Raw genomic sequence first — 5,934 nt, forward strand, 5'->3', positions numbered from 1 at the left:
TGAGAGAGATCCACCTTTGGGGCCTCTACAATCACAGTACTTGATATACAATAAAAATTGATATGCTCTTGAGTGCCACATACCACTCACTATGGCTGTTAGCTCACCTAATCTTTATATCAACCCCTAAATGGTACATACTCTTTTTAATTGGTATTTTACAAATGATGACATTGAGTCTTAGATTAATAAAATTATTATTAATTTTTTAAAAAGTGACATAGCAGCTGGAAGTAACCCAGTTATATTGACAACAATGGGGGCAGTTGACCTGTTTTACTTTTTCATTCTAGGAAATGAACTCTTCTTTTTATTTTACCATACATATTCCATTTGAATACCCAGGTAAAGGGTGCTATGAAAAATTAATACCAAAATAAGGATAATTCCCAAAGCAAAATTGTTGGGAAAGAATATGTTTCTCAAAGCATGATATGTGAACCACTTGTTTTACCATTTAACAAGGGCAATGGTTTTGGCTTAGATATCACTATAACCCCAGAGCCTAGAATATAGTGGGTATCAATACATTTATACTGAATAAATAAATCTGTAGTGGTGGAGTTTAAGAATATGTACTTTGACAAGCACCCAAAATTTGAGAATCACTGCCCTAGTAGATCTCTCAAATAGTTCTTAGTTCTGACATTGCATCAGATTTTAGACATTCAATTATTACTTGAATACCATTTTTCTAGTGAGCATGTTTTGTTTTTCTTTTTTTCCATTCAGTCCATTTAGCTTCCTCCAATCTTGAAAGAAAACAAAAAAGTAAAGAGATTTGTTTAGGAAAACACCCCCTTTTTTTTAAGAATTCTTTTATGCTGTCTCAAAATGGCCTAACATGAATTCTCTCATTTTCATTTTTCTGTCCTTTTGTCTATGTTGTCAAAGATTAAAAGAAGAAATAGGGAAGGTGCAAGCTGTCATGAAATCCAAATAAAATGTCTCCCTTCCTACCAGGGACAGAGACATCTAACTTGTGAGTTAACACTATTTATTCTGTAGGCCTTTGAACAATGCTTTATCAGCATGGACTAGTTCAATTCCAAGAGAGCTGCACCAGTCATTTTTGATTTTGCATTTTTTTCCTCAAAATTTTCACAGTCTGTCAATTAAAGTTGAATGATATGGTAAAATGTACCAAGGAGATGAGTTTATGGTTTGTTGGGGTTTTTTCCTTTCTTTCTTTTTTCTAAAAGATGATGCATTTGAGCAAAATCTCATTCAGTCTAAATGTATTCTTTTTGCTGCATAGTTTTCTGATCAGGATTTTTTTTTAATGGAAGCATAATTTTTTTATGATATCAAAACTAAGATTATCTCTAAATACTGCTTTAAAAGTTAATGTAAAGTCAACATAATACTTCCTTAAAATGAGTCAAATTAAATTGTTGATGTAAATGAAAAAATCAGTCTTTGTTACACTGATTAAAGAGACTGTTCTGGTGAACCACCCCACCTCCTTTAATGTGTGTGCTTCTCTCTTGAGGCTTTTTGTTTTCCCACTCCTTTCTTTTTCTTTTTTTTTCATTTGGCAAACAGTTAAATGCCGTTTGCTCACTGGTGAATCAAGCACGACTGCCATTATATTACTTTTTGTCCATTGAATGCATGGAGGAAAAATGAGATAGGAATGCAATGTTTAAGTCCCCAACTATAAAAACAAACAACAGAACCCACTAGCATTTCTATTTCTTTGATATTCTGTCATCTGCTATACGTGAGAACTGCATTTTAAATATGTAATTGAATACTAAGCATCCTTTTTGAAAGAATGTCAAATTTTAGGGTCTATTGACTAACATAGGTCAGACCTCTTACAGTTGCTCATGTTTAATATCTGATTTTTATCCAAAATGAGTATTCCTAGGAGAGACTGTCACCTCCCTGTTTGTTAACATTCACCACAGGGATAACAACTTATTCTCTAAGCTCAACTTCTAAGGTTATTTTTCCTTTGAGTTACAGTATTTCTAATTATCTCCTATCTCTAAGGTAGCACATTGCCCATTCTAAGTACATCCTTAACTTTATAACAAAAGATGTTTCAGAGAAAAACAAGCTTTATGTGTCCCTTAACTGGTAAAAATAATGATAATAATAAGGAAAGGGTAATTTTACTTCATTCATCATATTCTGGTATTTCCCAAATCATGTTCAACACTGCTGCTTCTGTCAAGTGTTCATTGCGGTCCGAGAATAAATGATCCTAGACCATAGACCTTACTCCTTGGACATTGTTAATGTTAGTGCTTTAATGAAGCTTAAGAAAGATTTGAATCAAGAAAACACTTTTTTCCAAACACATCTTGAAGAAACTTTAGAAAAGTTTTGTTTTACATATCTTTCAGAAACTTCAAATAATATAACCAGGAATGCTTTGAAAAAGATGCTTCTGGTTTTTTGTTTTAACCCTAAGGAAAATTTATGCCACTTTAAATGAATCTACTTTAAAATTCATTAGTATATCTTAGTGAATTTTATCACCTAATATATTCGAAACAGTAAAATTGTTTCACTATTTAATTTTTTTAAGTATTATTTTTAATATCTGCACCTATGGGTATCACATCATGCTGCAATTTGTTGAAGATGGTCCAGATTATTTACAGAGTGTAATTAATACTCGTGAACTATCCTTGGTAATACTTTATCTAAACACTTTAAGAAATTGAATCATGATGAACTGATGCTCACAACATTTTTACATAATCTTGTTAGAAATTATATGAAAAACATTTCAGTTAAACCCAAGAAAAATGTGCTATTTAGTATAGATTTTGCAAGCCTCCTACATTCTGTTACAAGCAGAGCATTACATAGTACTTTTTGCTTTGCTTTATTTTGCAAATCAGTTGTTTTCATGAACAAAGTTTCTTTAAAAATTCCTGGGTAAACTGTCTGTGATCAGAGAGAAAAGAGTAAAGCTGAATCACTTTACATTTCTCTAAATACAGTTCAATTTTTAATTCAAAGTGTGTGAATCAGCATGATGTATTATAAGCCATTTATCATTTTTAAACATTCCATTGAATGAGTATATCATGCAAATGTTAATTCCATCTTACTTGTTACTTACTCTGCTGACCTTTTCTTTTGGAAAACAAATTTTAGTATTTTTCATACATCTCCACTTTAAAATATTTTAAATAATACAAAAAAATGACTAACACTGGGATCACTGTCCCAAGGTCCAATGTCAGGTTTTTTCTTGTCCTTATGAGGTGATAGGATGATAACTTTTATAGCTGTGATTTTGCAGGTCACTATTTCATTTTTACTCTCTTAATGGATATGCACGAGAGAGACTGACCTCTGTTTCATCTCCGTCTTTGTGTCTGTCTCTCTCTCAGTCTAAGGGAGTTGGAACATTGCTGCTGAATAATTTTTCTTGAAAAAGCCAAGTGTTGGTATGATATGTAACTCTCATCTATAAGCAGGGCTTCACTACAGGTCAAGCAGTCAATAGAAGAGCTGGCTTTTAAAACTGTTTGGAGAGTATTGTATTGGATTTCAATACACAAATCCAAAACTGTATTGGATTTCAATATACAAAGGATTTTTTTTTCACTTTGGATAGGAGAAGATCTAAATGGTCAAATTTTAATTTTTGTGCCTGCTAAGTGGCAATGTAAGGCATTTTTTGTACTTTTAACAGTAAGAGAAACTGGGAAAAGAATCTCAGAGAAATTTAGCTGTATTTCTAAAAGTAATAAAATTCAGTCAGCTGTCTTTCTTAAGGAAAATGCTATTAGTGTATACTTTGAGTCGGTGGTAGCTTTTATTTAAAGATCTCCACAATATCTGTAGCAAAAGTAAGCAATGTCTTTTGACCTTGGATGGAGTACATATTTTCACAAAATACCTTGAGCATAAAATATTTATTCTTTTTGAATTGTGGGCTAAAATACTCAAATATACTTTGAAAATCAGTTAAAATGTTGATGACTGGCTCTTTTTCCTACATGTGTAATTCAACAGAGAATACTTTATTCTCATAGCCGTAACTGCTTTGTCTGTAATGAAATCTCTATTGCTTCTGTGCTGTGCTCAAGAAAAAACCAGCAAAAGGATCATGAGTTTGTTCCTTCACAGAACTGCCCAAAGCTCTCTGATGAGCAATGGTGATATGAATGTGTAATACTGACTTCTTCAAGATAATCATGAGAACATTTTAATGTTATTTGCCTTATACATTAGGAAAAAATGTGGGTATCATTTTTTGTAAATAATGATTTTTACAAATGTTTTTTCCTTCATAATTTTCCCAGTCACCCATTTCACAAAATTCTGAATATGCAATTATTTATCATGGCACATTACTGCAACTAGGGTTCCCATTTCAGGACAAAGTTTAATTATATGTGAGAACAAAATCAAATATCTCAGTAAATTGTTATTTCAATGTAATTTTTTTCTGGAAAATAAATGAAAAACAAAAATAAATTGAGTTGTGAATCTCTTTTATTACCAGCCTCTTAAAATTTTACCACATTTCTGGAAAAGTTATTGCATATTTAGGGTGGGCGTGGTGGGCAGAAGTGGGGGCACAGTGCAAGGGCTTTAGAGTCGGACAAATCTTAGCTCTATAACTATAGTCTTGCGTATGTTACTCAATGATTCTTCATTTCCTTAAAAAAGTTAATAACCCCTTATCCTAGGGTTATTGAACAGATTGAATGAGATAATATTTACCAGTCACTTAACAATTCCTATTACAAAGATTGAAGACAAATGGAGACTTGGGTGGCAGAAGATGAGACGGTTAGATAGCATCACCAACTCAATGGACATGAATTTGAGCAAACTCTAGGAGACAGTGAAGGACAGGGAAGCCTGGCCTGCTGCAGTCAACAAGGTCAGCGAGCTGACTGAATGACCACAGCAACAGTTACACAGTGAATAGCCACAATCCTCTCCTGGTCTTATTTTTCTTTGAACAGCGATTGAGATGGGCCAGAAAATGTTACTGCTCTTTCTCCAATACTATCCTAACCATTATGTGCTCTATCCTTATCCAGATGTATTGTGATTGACAGGCAATTCTAGCTGCACTGGGCACTCATCAAAGGACCTGAACCAGGCTAGGTGCTTAGAGGCACCATCTTATTTTAATCTCCAATGATTGCCCACTTTGTGAGGGTCCCTTCAAGTTCTGGTTTTTACCCCTTGTGTTGGGGGAGGGATTCTGCGGTTATAAAGGGGATAGTTATTAGGGAGAAGGGTCCAGTGGTTGTGTCAGGTAAATCCTCAACCCAAAACAGTCTCTGTTTCAAATCTTCTTAAACTTTAAGGGCTGGGGAGGGTGATGTTAAGGAAAGGGTAAAAAAGTATAAAAGTTTGTAATGCATGAAAGATAAGCCTGTGAGTTCCAAGGTGTCTTGGGCATATTATTTATTATCTCAGAATCTCAATTCTCTAAATCTGTAAAAGAATAACAACCCTTTCTTGAAAGAGTTGTAGGGACGACTGGGTAAAACTAAAGCTGTTTGCCAGTACCTGGTAAATGTAATGATTCCTATTATCAACCACGCGCTGGGATGCGGGGTCAGGGGTCAGGGGTCAGGGGAGGGGATGGGGGTGCTTTACTTTCTCTCTGTGCCTTGCATTTCCTGTCCTAGGAACCCGCGGCATTTCCAATCCCGGCCCCGACATCTGCAAAAGGAAACTGATGAGGGCTCTCAGGGCTGCCTCTTGAGTCCCCAATGTCCCCCTCGCTACAGAATGACCCGGCTCCTCTGCAGCTCGCGGCCACCCCCACGGCACAGCCGGGCTCAGGGCAGCCCGCTCGGGCAGTGACGAGGAGCTCCTTTACATCCTTAGAGGACCACGCAATTACTATGCCTGCCTGGGGCGGGCCAAGGACTGTGTTTGAGAAGGTCACCTTGGAGACAAGTCGCGGAGTCCAGTGGGAGTGCCGGAGTGAGCGGA

This window comes from Moschus berezovskii, chromosome 4, assembly GCF_049115385.1.
Source record: "Moschus berezovskii isolate FMDL1 chromosome 4, NW_MosBer_1.0, whole genome shotgun sequence".
In the NCBI taxonomy this organism is placed as follows: Eukaryota; Metazoa; Chordata; class Mammalia; order Artiodactyla; family Moschidae; genus Moschus; species Moschus berezovskii.